Below are 14,518 nucleotides of genomic sequence, written 5' to 3'. Positions count from 1 at the left end.
GGAAAATATCAGTATCTTTTATAGCAAATAAGGAAAAAACTACTCAGCTAAACCAATTGCATTATTACATGTTACATTTCTTGCTGTTAGTCAATCAATTTGTTAATACTTTGAATGTAGCGATGGTAAAGCATAATCCATTTTTTCTAATTATTGTTGCTATGATATCATACATCCTATATCTACTGCTGTGGAGTGACAAAATTAAGGTTTTATTTCCTCCAGCTGATGCACAACCTCATCCATATCTGGCCTTGGCCTTGCAAAAGGTGTAGGGTCCACACAATGCATAGCCAGTTGCAAAGCGTTAACTCATCTCCATAATTGGAAAAAAAATCATCAATTCCAGGTCAAAAGCTTCAATAGTCCACTCTTCTTTCACAATGGAAACAACCCAATTAGGAAGGTCCATCTCACTATCTGCGGTCATGGGTTCTCGTGGTGCCTCGCTAGCCAGAAGCTCCAACAAGACAATCCTAAAGCTGTATACATCTGTCTTGGTGGTGGCTTTCTTCAGTTTTGTGAGTTCAGGAGCCCCTGCTGTGGCAATCACATTAGAATTGGCAGCAGTTGTCATCAACCTAGACAAGCCAAAATCTGCAATCTTGGAATTCAAGTTTGCATCAAACAGGATGTTGCTGGAAGTGACATTTCCATGAATGATGTTCTCATTGATGTGTAGATAAGCAAGTCCTTGGACGTGACATTTCCATGAATGATGTTCTCACTGATGTGTAGATAAGCAAGTCCTTGCGCTGCACGAATTGCAATTTCCATTCTGGTGTGCCAATTCAAAGGTGTCTCTGTGCCTCTTGCTGCCAAGGAGAAGAAATCATTATTTCTGAGTAATTTTGAGTGATATAAGATCCAAATCATTTACAGTGCATTTCCTCAGTATTGGGCCATATACCGATAAAAGGTGAACCAATTTCATTTACATAAACCACATTTTAATGTAAACCTAAGTTTATCAAACTGTGCTCTTATTTGGGTAAGAAAAATACCATGAAGGAATGCTGCAAGGTTTCCACTAGGCATGAAGTCAAATTAAGATGCCTGATCTTCCCAAGAGCATTAGCTTCTGTCTCAAATTTTCTTTGATTCTTTGCTATTCGCTCCCTCAGCTTCTTCACTGCCACTTGATTCCTGTCCTCCAAAGTAGCCTTTTACACAGTTCCATAAGTGCTCTTGCCCATTACTTTTGCAGTTGCACAAAGTCAGTCATCCGCTGTGGTATTGCTGTGAATACCAGAAAACCATCTGTTGTGGCAACTACATTGGAATTGGCAGCAGTTGTCATCAACCTAGACAAGCCAAAATCTGCAATCTTGTCATTCATGATTGCATCAAGCAGGATGTTGCTGGAAGTGAGATTTCCATGAATGATGTTCTCATTGCTGCGTAGATAAGCAAGTCCTTGCCATGCACCAATTGCAATTTCCATGAATGATGTTCTCATTGCGGCGTAGATAAGCAAGTCCTCGCCATGCACCAATTGCAATTTCCATGAATAATTTTCTCATTGCTGCGTAGATAAGCAAGTCCTTGCCATGCACCAATTGCAATTTCCATGAATGATGTTCTCATTGCTACGTAGATAAGCAAGTCCTTGCCATGCACCAATTGCAATTTCCATCCTGGTGTGCCAATTCAAAGGTGTCTTGTCTGTGAGCCTCTTGCTGCCAAGGAGAAGAAAACAGTATCAATCAGAGATTTCTGAGTAATTTTGAGTGATATAAGACCAAATTCGTTTGGGGTGCATTTCCCTGGATTGGGCCATATACCAATAAAAAGTGAACTAATTTCATTTACATAAACCACATTTTAATGCAAGCCTAAGTTATCAAACTGTGCTCTTATTTGGGTAAGAAAAATACCATGAAGGAATGCTGCAAGATTTTCACCAGATATGAAGTCAAAGACCAAGAGTTTTTCATCTTTAGGTCCCCAGTCATAAGCTCTCAGAAGCAAGCTAATTAAGATGCCTGATCTTCCCAAGAGCATTAGCTTTTGTCTCAAATTCTCTTTGACTCTTTGTTATTCGCTCCCTCAGCTTCTTCACTGCAACTTGATTTCCTGTCCTCCAAAGTAGCCTTATACACAGTTCCATAAGTGCTATTGCCCATTACTTCTGCAGTTGCACAAAGTAGGTCATCTGCTGTGAATACCAGACAACCATTTGCTGTGGCAATCACATTAGAATTGGAAGCAATTGTCATCAACCTAGACAAGCCAAAATCTGCAATCTTGGCATTCAATGCAATCACATTGGAATTAGTAGCAATTGTCATCAACCTAGACAAGCCAAAATCTGCAATCTTGGCATTCATGTTTGTATCAAGCAGGATGTTATTGGAAGTGAAATTTCCATGAATGATGTTCTCATTGTTGCGTAGATAAGCTAGTCCTCACCCTGCACCAAATGCAATTTCCATCCTTCTGTGCCAATTCAAAGGTGTCTCTGAGCCTCTTGCTGCCAAGGAGAAGAAAACAAGAAAACAGTATCCATCAGAGATTCCGAAGTAATTTTGAGTGATATAAAACACAATTCATTCGGGGTGCATTTCCTCAGGATTGGGCCATATATCAATAAAAAGTGAACTAATTTCATTTACATAAACCACATTTTAATGCAAACCTAAGTTTATCAAACTGTGCTCTTATTTGAGTAAGAAAAATACCATGAAGGAATGTTGCAAGGCTTCCACCAGGCATGAAGTCAAAGACCAAGAGTTTTTCATCTTTAGGTCTCCAGTAATAAGCTCCCAGAAGCAAGCAAATTAAGATGCCCGATCTTCCCAAGAAGCTAATTTTCCTGATCTTCCCAAGAGCATTAGCTTCTGTCTCAAATTCTCTTTGACTCTTTGCTATTCGCTCCCTCAGCTTCTTCACTGCAACTTGCTTCCTGTCCTCCAAAGCATCCTTTTACACAGTTCCATAAGTGCTCTTGCCCATTACATATGCAGTTGCACAAAGAAGGTCATCTGCTGTGAATACTAGACAACCATCAAAGTGTATAAGCTTTCCTCCTTCGACCACAACAGCAGTGCCCTTCTCTCCCGCAGCTTTGCCAATAGATTTCCGACCCAAGAAACAAAAGAGGAGAACTAAACCAATGATCATCTTCAAGCCAAGAATGCTCCCAGTAATAATTAAAATGAGCCATATAGTTTTAAGTATTCTTCCCTTCTTTTACTATTAGTTCGATTGAGATACTGCTGGAGACCCACTTGGTGATAAGGAATGATTACAAGGGGTTGTAATATTGTATCCACACAGACCAAAATTCCCTGCAAAAGAGGTAGCATTGGATTTTCTAGCCAAGTACGATGGGGCAGGACCATGAAGCTGGTTGTCAGAGACATTGAAGCTCTTAAGATTTCTCAGCCTTACTAGAGTAGATGGAATGACGCCATTCAGCTTGTCAATTGATAAATCAAGTAATGACAGGCCAGTGATATCTCAGACACAGGGGTTACCATTTTCTGAAGATTTCCTATTTTGCTGGGAACGGTATCGCTAATTATATTGTGACCTAAATCTAATTGGTTAAGAGAAGTAGGATTGTTGAGGTGTTCACTGAAACTTCCATTCAATCTATTATAGGATAGGTCAAGGGCTTGGAACTGTTTAAGATTGCCAAGCTCATTCGGAATGTGTCCTTGAAGTTGATTGTGACTCGGGTTAAGTTGCTGAAGCTTTCTCAGATTTGCCGGTGAGGGGGAATGCTTCCAGCAAATGCATTGTTCTCGATATTCAAGTACTGGGGATGGTACTCCTGCTTTCCTTCATCCTGTGTATTAGGCAATGAGCTCTAGAGATCGTTATTCTGGAGGTTTCGAAATGTCAGAGAAGGATTCTGGGCCAGGTCTGCAGGAAATGATCCAGTGAGGTTGTTGATGCTCAAGTTAACTCTATATAGGTTGCTTGAACTTCCAATCGCAAGAGGAATAGCCCCACTGAATAAATTGTTACTCAGATCCAGATCTTGAAGGGAAGGAGAATTACCAATCCCTCATGGAATGGTACCAGAGAGCTTGTTGTTAAAGAGTTACACCCGCTTAGGTTCCTCATAACAGCCACGGAACTTGGCACTGCACCAGCTAAGACATTGTCATGCAGATTCAACTTTCTCTGTGTAGTGAGCTAACCCACTTGCTCAGTAATATGACCTCCCAAACCCATAGTGAGCTAACCCACTTGCTCAGCAATACGACCTCCCAAACCCCTCCATGGAATCTGTATAGAGATCACTTAGCCATTAACACATTTGATTCCAAGCCATCCTTCAGAGCATGCTCCAATCCCACTGTCACTCCAGCTCTTCAAAACACCTCAAGGATCATCAAGGGCATGCTTGAAGGCCCCAAGAGCCTAATGATCCTGTTGTGTGACAATCATCCCATCATAATGCCATCATCCCATCACTAGATTTCCCAGTGAGGGGGAATGCTTCCAGCAAATGCATTGTTCTCGACATTCAAGTACTGGAGCTGGTACTCCTGCTTTCCTTCACCCCATGTATTAGGCAATGAGCCCTGGAGATCGTTATTCTGGAGGTTTAGAAATGTCAGAGAAGGATTCTGAGCCAGGTCTACAAGAAATGATCCAGTGAGGTTGTTGATGCTCAAGTTAAGTCTATATAGGTTGCTTGAACTTCCAATCCCAAGAGGAATAGCCCCACTAAATAAATCATTACTCAGATCCAAAGCTTGAAGGGGAGGAGAATTACCAATCCCTCGTGCAATGGTACCAGAGAGCTTGTTGTTAAAGAGTTACACGCCCCTTAGGTTCCTCGGAACAACCATGGAACTTGACACTGCACCGGCTAAGACATTGTCATCAAGATTCAGCTTTCTCAGTGTAGTGAGCTAACCCACTTGCTTAGTAATACGATCTCCCAAACCCCTCCATGGAATCTGTATAGAGATCATTTGTCCATTAACACATTTGATTCCAAGTCATCCTTCAGAGCATGCTCCAATCCCACCGTCATTCCAGCTCTTCTAAACACCTTAAGGATCATCAAGGGCATGCTTGAAGGCCCAAAATGCCTGATTATCCTGCTGTGTGACAATCATCCCATTATAATGCCCTGAAACACTCGGAAAGCTTGATTATCCTGCTGTGTGAAAATCATCCTATTATAATGCCCTGAAACAATCAGCAAGCCTGATTATCCTGCTGTGTGACAATCATCCCATCATAACGCCCTGAAACCCTCGGCAAAAGTGTGAGGAACCAACATCACCAACCTACCACCGCTAGTTTCATCCTCTCTTTTCCCATAGTCTTCCCAAAAGAGCTTCAAGCACTATAGCTCCACTAGACCCTTTAGGGACAATATGCAAACCTACAAGCACAGATTAAGAAATTCACAGCTCCAACCTGCTTTACAAAAACAATTCAAAACATGAGATCAGCTTTACAACAACACCAACAATAACAGCTAATATAGTAATATGTTGTCTCTGTTAATCCCTCCATATCCAAAATAAATCAAAATGAGCAATGCATTTTCTTGTCTTAAGAAAGATATTGCTTGAGCATTAAATACATATACATTGCTTCTGCAATACATTGATCACAAAAACTAAATCATGTACTGCTTCTGCAATACCAATCTAGTTATTCTATACCAAAAATCAAAACACCATTTCTTTCAACCGAAGATTTGAAACTTCTTGGGCATGTGGATTAGGTGATTCTCAGGTTAACCCCCAAACCCATATAGCAATGCGCTGAGGACAGAACCTGGGCCAGTTGTGATAAACTCCCACGCTCTCAAATTTGGACTAGATGTGGTAAACTACAGATCTAGCCATTGATTGGTGGGTGAACGATCTTGGAATAATGTACGTTGAAAGTATTTGTCGTGTTTACATTCTTGAGATTGCCTAGAAATAGTATTGGGCAGATTTCAAGTTTCTTGAAAGATCATTGAACAAATTATTTTCAGCAACAAGGATTAAAAAATCTACGAAGTAGAACCATGACCTCATAGAGGTGAGGTGTACATTTTAGATTGGTAAAATTCAATAAATTTCAACATATTTGAAAAAAACACTGCTTTAACAACTTTACATATTGCACACAGGCCGAATTTTCAGATTTGATACTCTAGAAATCTTCTCTAACTAGTATAATATTGATGCTCCTCTAAGTTTCCACAAGTTTAGTAAGTATTTCAGAGTGAGATTGTTACTCCTATTAGTGATCCTGGAACCCCAGGCGTTAATGATCTTGGTGCACAACTTTCATAAGCATTAAGCACTATTTATATTCTTTAAATTTGCAACAATTTGGCCTTATCTGAGATATATGTTCATAAGTTCACTTTACATTCTAAGCAAGCGCATTTGTAGTTGAAGCACTATTGTCAAATGGATTGAATTGATGATGCATTAAAGTTATTGAATACTCTAATTTATTCCACTATTGATGGGATGGTAAAAGTCAGTTAGGGAAATCTTTTTGACATAAAAAATTGTCTACAAAATGCACAAGAAAACATTGATTTTTTGCAGCTGGAGTCTCAGCTTCAGCAAGATGAGTTATAGTAGAAAAGGCATCCTTGTGAACTTGTTTTTGTTCAAAACAATCCCCTATTTGACTTCGAAACAGGATACTATCAGCAGCAACCAAGTCATCAAGTTAGTAAAGTTGAGGTTGATTTAGATCAAGTGCCCATTTTAGAAGCAGATTTGCATACAGGTGTGGATATTCAATGTTCACTTCCTAAGCCAATCATCAGTTCTTGGAAAGAGCTTGTACATAACAAGCACAAAATTGGTCTTGGGTATCACAAGGATGTGTCCTTTCATATTCCAGATTACTCAAAGCCCATCCAGTTCCATAGTGCTGGGTTTATTCATGACAGTTCACCTTCAGTTGTTCCAGGTTTTGGTCCTCTTCCACAGCAGCCACAACAGATTGTTAAATGTCAACATTGTGATAGAGTTGGCCATATGAAAGATCATTGTTTTGATCTTCATCCATGTGAGCACTATCATAAAACCACTCATTCTTCAAACAGATGCTTCAAAAACAAGCCTCCTGCAAGAACAAAAATTCATCTTGGATGGATCGCTTCTTGGCAATGGGCTTCAACAACCAAGAAGATATTTCAGTCATATGTCAGAACTTGTTCTAGAGTATTGAACAGTCTTGTAGTTGAGTTTTCTCTATCTTCTCATCTTGTCTCTGACAGGGGGGAGTGATGGTCATATACAAGCTTCAAAGCCACATCAAGCGAGCATGAGCCACAACTTTCCATACCATATTCAGAGTTGTAGCCAGAGACAGAGATGCCCTTGAGCATACCTTTGGTTGGTGGTTAGCCTTAAACCATCTATGCAGGGTTGACACCTCCCTTCTTCCAAGTTGAAAGTCTCCCTCTCCAAAGCATTAGGGACACTTCAAGTTGAGACCTCCCTTTTCAAGTTGAGCTTCTCCCTCTTCAAATAATTGGGGACACTTCCTCTAGCATAAGACTTCAGCTTCTTGCCATTTTTGGAAGAGTTTCAGGAATTGCATTAAGCATTCTAGAGTTGGTGGTCATCCTTAAACCATCGCGGGTTGTAGACCTCCCTTATTCCAAGTTGAAGGTCTCTCTCTCCAAAGCATTAGGGACACTTCCTCTAGTAGAACACTTCAGCTCTAAGTTGCATGAAGCGCCAAAATGTTTCGAAGTTTCCGAAACGGGTATGTTTAGAAATGTCACCTCCCAAAAATGGAAACATTGGTTGAAACATCATAAATATATATATATATATATCTATAAGTGAATAACATAATATTTTGCAAGAAAAAAAGGAATAAGACCCATAGATGACAATCTAAAAGGAAAACCAAGTCTATATTGATTCTCATATATGATTAAATTATGGTCGAGTTTCGGAGCTTCAAGTACGGGTATGTCTCAAAACCAGTGTGGAAAAAGCTTGCAAAAAATCCCGATTTAATCCTAAAAATGCGATTTTTTAAACTAAACGATTTAATCCCCGACTTTTTGGCGACTTTTTCAGAAAGGAAAAAATCGCGATTTAATCGTTATACTCCCAATTTAATCAAGAGTTGACCCAAAAAGTCTGCCTCCCTCCCAGGCCGCGGATAAAGAGACCGCAAAGGCGAAAATGATATAATTTTCTCCTGTTTAATCTTAAGGCAGAGAGTGGAATATTTCAAACATAGCCCTAGAAATTTGGTGATAACGTTGTGCTATGCAATTTGTTTTGTTGTTGAATCTTAATTTCAAGCATTATATTTGGTTGGTGTTACTGAGAAAATTAATTGCTTGGTTGCTATATTCTATTGAATGTTGAAACATATATGGCTATTATTGGTTTTCTCTTGTTGGATGTTATGTCTGCAAAACAATAGGGATCTATATGAGATGTGCAAAAAAATACAAAGAAGAGATATTGTTGGGTCCCTATAATACTAGTGATTACCCCATTACTATTGTAGTTATACCCCTTATTTATATTGATGTACCCATGTAGTGCCCATATTGTTACTATTGTGCCACATAGAAGCCCACTATTGTTATTGTTGTGCCCTACAATATTATTGTTATGTAGGCTTTGATTGTATTGGGACCACTTAGACTCCTATATATAGAAAGGAGGTATTTTCATTTGTATCATCCAAGAATTGTTCATTTATGTAATGTAAAGGAGGTTGCCCCCTCGAAGAGGCTGAATTCTAAGGCGTGGATCTCTCTTTTCTATCTTTTTGTGAGCTGGTTTCATAACATTTGGTATCAGAGCTTTGGATTCTAGGATTTCGCTGCTCCAAACAGGTCATCGTGGAATTTTCGCTATAAATTTTTTTCTGTGTCGTTTCAGAAGTCGCAAAAAAAAAACCCATTTGAGAAGAATTGGCGCTGAACCTTGGATCCGAATTTCAGATCTTTTCGCGCAATATTTTCGGAGATATTATCTGCGGAAGTTGGTCTTTTTGCAGACTCCTGAATTACACTCAAAACAGGTGACCTGGGGAAAATCGTCATAACTTTCTTTCTGAGCATCGGATTGAAATTTCGTAAGAAGTTACAGAAAGAGGACGAACTTTAGTTTTCGTTTATATATTTTTCAGAGTCAAGGGTTGAAACAGTGACACGTGGCACTTCATACAAGTTCGCTCTACTGAAACAGTCTATAATCAGGTCACTGCGGGAGATTGTGCATAACTCTTTCTTGGAGAATCCAATTTGGTTCAGACTAGTGGCATTGGAAAGAGGACACAAAAAGATACTACAGATAACAATTTTAGAATTGGATGATTCGAAATTACAGAGATACATCAGATTCAATATCAGGCTTCTACAAAGTAAAAAAAGGTGTGTAGTTTTTATTTTTTATTTTTGCATAAGCTTGGTTTGAAGGAATTCAAAGGGCATAGTAAAGCATTATTATCGGTAACTGATGCCCCGAGGAAAGAAAATGCAAACACCTAGTAAGGAACCTGAAAGCTCTAGCATGACTCATGAAGAAGAGGAAGAAATGCTACATGATATATCAAAATTACAAGAACAAGTGCAACAAATGTCACGCTCACAAAAGCTAACAGATGCTAAGATAAAGGGCATGGAAGCTAAGATGGATGATTTGAAGACTGATTTGAAGACAGATTTGAAGAAAGACATGGCAAGTTTGAAGACAGATTTGAAGACAGACATGGCAGATTTGAAGACAGATTTGACAAATTTTCTACAAGAGATACTTACTAATGGTGAAAAGGTTGTAAAGGAAACTCATGATGAGAACAAAAGTAATGTTAATCATGATTCCATAGACTCTAATGTTGGATCGAAGACCCACCATATTCCAAAAATCGATATGAGGAAGTTTGATGGCAAGGATCCCGCCACATGGATATTACAGATGGAGCAGTTCTTCGATCTCAATAATGTGCAAAACACACAAAAGGTACGTATGGCAACTTTATATTTGGAACCAAATCAGTTTGTATGGTATCAATGGCTTTGCTCTCGTAAACAATTTATCACTTGGGCAATTTTTACGGAAGAATTGATAGCACATTATGAGGATACAAAAAGCAACACTTTTTTTAGCCAATTGATAAGTCTCAAACAAAAGGGTTCAATAATGGAGCACATTGAGGAGTTCCAAAAATTGAACATAAGGGTAAAAGATATTCCAGAGGAGCATAGGATTGATGTGTTCATAGGGTCTTTAAAGGATAATATCCAACATGATGTTCGCCTTTGGGAACCTGATTCATTAGAGAAGGCATTCAGGTTAGCAAGAAAAATGGAAAGCAAAATTATGGCAACTAGGAAGCATACCATTCACAACTATAAAGATGGAAGTGTTGTTGCCCATAGTCTTCCACAACCTACAAGGTTGACACCACAACAATTGGAAGAAAAAAGAGCAAAAGGGCTTTGTTACAATTGTGATAGCAAATACACAAAGGTCATAAGTGTGCTGAGAAGAAATTATTCTACATAGATTGTGAAGAGGAAGAAGAAAAGGAGCAAGAAAGGTCAAAAGAAGAAGATATACTCCAGGAACAAAGCCTAGATGAAGAACAAATAAATCCGACCATATCTTGTAATGCATTGGCGGGAATTACCACTCCTCAAACCATCAAGATAGAAGGACAAATCAAGAAGAAAAAGGTAATAGTGTTGATTGATTCAGGAAGCACCCACAATTTTATTCATTGTAGGGTAGCAAAAGAATTGAATTGCTTCCTATATCCAGCACCAGAGTGTCAAGTGATGATTGCAAATGGAGGAACAATAAATTGCTCTGGAAAGTGCCATAATATCAAGCTATCCATGGGAGAATATGTATTGACTAGCCCAATGCTTTCCATTCCAATGGGAGGTGCTGATGTTGTACTAGGAGTCCAATGGCTACAATCCTTGGGTACAATAGCTTTTAATTTTCAAGAACTTTTCATGAAATTTTCTGTGGAAGGAAAGGAAGTTGAATTAAGGGGTATTGCAGGGAAACCAGGAAAGATAATCAGCTCTAATGGTATGACAAAGCTTCTAAAAAAGGAGCAAAGAGGTGTAATTGCACAATTATGTTCGCTAGATGTTTCCACATTGGAATCATCTATTTCTCCAGATCTCCAAAAAGTCCTGGACAATCATTCCAAGGTATTTGAGACTCCCAAAGGTCTCCCACCTATGCGTGATCATGATCATGCTATTCATCTGATTCCAGGAAGTGTTCCTCCAAACATCAGGCCGTACAGATATCCCTATGTCCAAAAAAGTGAAATTGAACGTATGGTTGCAGAAATGCTAGAGGCTGGTATAATTCAACCGAGTCAAAGTTCTTTCTCTGCTCCAGTAGTATTGGTGCACAAGAAGGATGGATCATGGCGCATGTGTCCGGATTATAGGGAGCTCAACAAGCTCACTATTAAAGATAAGTTCCCCATTCCTGTCATTGATGAATTACTGGATGAATTGCATGGATCAATTTACTTCACCAAGTTGGATCTTCGTTCAGGATATCATCAAATCAGAATGAAGATTGAAGACATTCCGAAAACGGCATTTAGAACTCATGAGGGTCATTATGAATTTTTGGTCATGCCTTTTGGCCTTACCAATGCACCTTCAACATTTCAAGGTTTGATGAATTCAATTTTCAAACCATTCCTTAGAAAATTTGTGTTAGTATTTTTTGATGATATACTTATCTACAGCAAGTCTTGGAAGGATCATGTTGAACATGTTGACAGGGTGCTACAACTATTGGAGGAGAAACAATTATATGCAAAAAGATCCAAATGTTTCTTTGGAGTCCAGGAGGTGGAATATTTGGGTCATATTGTATCTCATGAAGGAGTTAAGGTAGACCCTAGCAAAATTAAAGCCATTAAGGAATGGAAAATCCCCACATCCATAAAGCATCTGCGAGGATTTCTTGGGTTGACAGGGTATTATCGCAAGTTTGTTAAGAATTATGGGAGAATAGCAGCACCTCTAACAACATTATTGAAGAAAGATGCATTTTCATGGACTCCGGAAGCAACAAAGGCCTTTGAACATCTTAAAGAGGCAATGTGCCAAGCACCGGTCTTAGCTACACCGGACTTCACAAAAACCTTTATTGTGGAATGTGATGCTTCAGGAAATGGAATTGGTGTTGTTCTAATGCAAGATGAAAGACCCATTGCTTTTGAAAGTCGTCCAATCAAGGGAAAGTTTTTAAGCAAAGCTATTTATGAGAAGGAAATGTTGGCAATACTCCATGCACTTAAGAAATGGCGACCCTACCTAATGGGAAGACACTTCAAGGTAAAAACAGATCATGATAGCCTTAAATACTTTTTAGAACAAAGATTATCCTCTGAAGAGCAACAAAAGTGGGTCACAAAGATGTTGGGTTATGACTTTGAAATCATCTACAAAAAAGGGAAGCAAAATGTGGTGGCAGATGCACTCTCAAGAAAGGATGAGGATGTGGAAGCATTGTTGTGCGCCATTTCTATTATCCAACCAGATTGGATAAATGAAGCAAGGGAGGAATGGAAGAATGACGAAGAAGTGTGGGCACTTATTCGAAAGCTACAACAAGATTCCAGTACGTCTGATACATTTAGCTGGAAAAATGATTCGTTATGGTACAAAGATCGCTTATACCTCTGTAAGAATTCCCAGCTAAAACAAAAGATTCTTATGGAATTGCACACTTCTCCCTTAGGAGGGCACTCAGGATTTTTAAAAACTTACCACAGGGTTAAGAAGGAATTTTTTTGGGATGGCCTTAAATCAGATATTCAAAAGTTTGTGGCAGAATGTTTGGTTTGCCAACAAAATAAAGTTGAAACAATTAAGACACCGGGTCTATTACAACCTTTATCCATTCCAAGCCAACGTTGGGAGGAGGTTTCAATGGATTTTATCACAGGTTTACCCAAGTCTGAGGGAAAGAGTGTCATCATGGTGGTAGTTGACAGACTTACCAAGTATGCACACTTTTGTGCATTATCACATCCATTTAAAGCCAGTACAGTTTCTACTGCATTTATGGAAACAATTCAAAAGCTACATGGAAACCCAAAGATTATTGTAAGTGACAGAGATCCCATTTTCACTGGAAATTTTTGGACAGAATTATTTTCTTGTCTTGGTACTCAGTTAGCTCATAGCTCATCTTATCATCCTCAATCTGATGGGCAAACTGAGATAGTAAACAAATGTTTGGAAGGATATCTTCGTTGCTTTGTATCTGATAAACAGACACAATGGGTCAAATGGTTGCCTCTGGCTGAATGGTGGTATAACACTTCCTTCCATACAGCAACAAAAATGACCCCATTTATGGCACTTTATGGGTATCAACCACCATCCATCACATCATATTTAAGAGAAAATTCTAAGGTTCAGGCAGTGGAACATCACATCGAACATCAACAACAAGTCCTCCAACTCTTAAAGGATAACCTCGTGTTGGCACAGAATAGAATGAAACAACAGGCAGATCAACATCGCAGTGAAAGAAGTTTTGATGTAGGTGATTGGGTATTCCTACGGCTACAACCATATAAGCAAATGTCCCTCAAGCAAGCTAAGAAGGATAATAAATTATCACCAAAGTATTATGGTCCGTACAAGGTGTTGCAAAAGATTGGTACTATGGCATACAAATTGGAGCTTCCTGCAGCTTCTCGATTGCACCCAGTTTTCCATGTTTCATGTTTAAAGAAGGTTATAGGCGACAAGCTCCCAGTTCAAACAATATTGCCAGAACTTGACGAGGAAGGAAAAATTATATTGGAACCGGAAGCAGTCATAGAAACAAGAACTCGACAGCTACGAAATCGATCAATTTCAGAGTATCTTATCAAGTGGAAGAACTTATCCGCTGAAGATTCCACATGGGAGGATGAGAATTTTATGCAGAAGTATCCTGAACTACTCAAGCGTTGAGGACAACACTTTTTTGAAGGAGAGGGGCATGTTGGGTCCCTATAATACTAGTGATTACCCCATTACTATTGTAGTTATACCCCTTATTTATATTGTTGTACCCATGTAGTGCCCATATTGTTACTATTGTGCCACATAGAAGCCCACTATTGTTATTGTTGTGCCCTACAATATTATTGTTATGTAGGCTTTGATTGTATTGGGACCACTTAGACTCCTATATATAGAAAGGAGGTATTTTAATTTGTATCATCCAAGAATTGTTCATTTATGTAATGTAAAGGAGGTTGCCCCCTCGAAGAGGCTGAATTCTAAGGCGTGGATCTCTCTTTTCTATCTTTTTGTGAGCTGGTTTCATAACAGATATTAGCCAAAGGCTAAGCTATCAGAAGGCTGCTATAAGAAACTGAGAAGACTATGAAAAAGAAGTGCATACCTACCTCGACGAGCATGATTGTGAGACATAAGAGAAAGACGACAAGGAGTATCCAGACTAGCAAGCAAGGAAGTGTAAATAGCTGATGAACATTCCCAAGAATCAACACTGTTATGATCATATTTTTTGTGGATAATGTTGGAAAACATTGTTGATAA

At 39.0% G+C, this 14,518-nt stretch overlaps 1 pseudogene; it reads right to left on the bottom strand.

Annotated features, from left to right (window-relative positions):
- Nucleotides 1-204: 204 nt before the first annotated feature.
- LOC149253038 (putative leucine-rich repeat receptor-like protein kinase IMK3) lies at nt 205-5,238 on the bottom strand (annotated as a pseudogene).
- Nucleotides 5,239-14,518: the final 9,280 nt, after the last annotated feature.

Source organism: Pinus tabuliformis, chromosome 7 (assembly GCF_031772625.1).
Source record: "Pinus tabuliformis cultivar Carrire ecotype Pingquan chromosome 7, CPIR1, whole genome shotgun sequence".
NCBI classification, from domain to species: Eukaryota; Viridiplantae; Streptophyta; class Pinopsida; order Pinales; family Pinaceae; genus Pinus; species Pinus tabuliformis.
The sequence above is the reverse complement of the archived record's forward strand: the minus strand, read 5'-3'. Positions and strand labels throughout refer to the sequence as shown.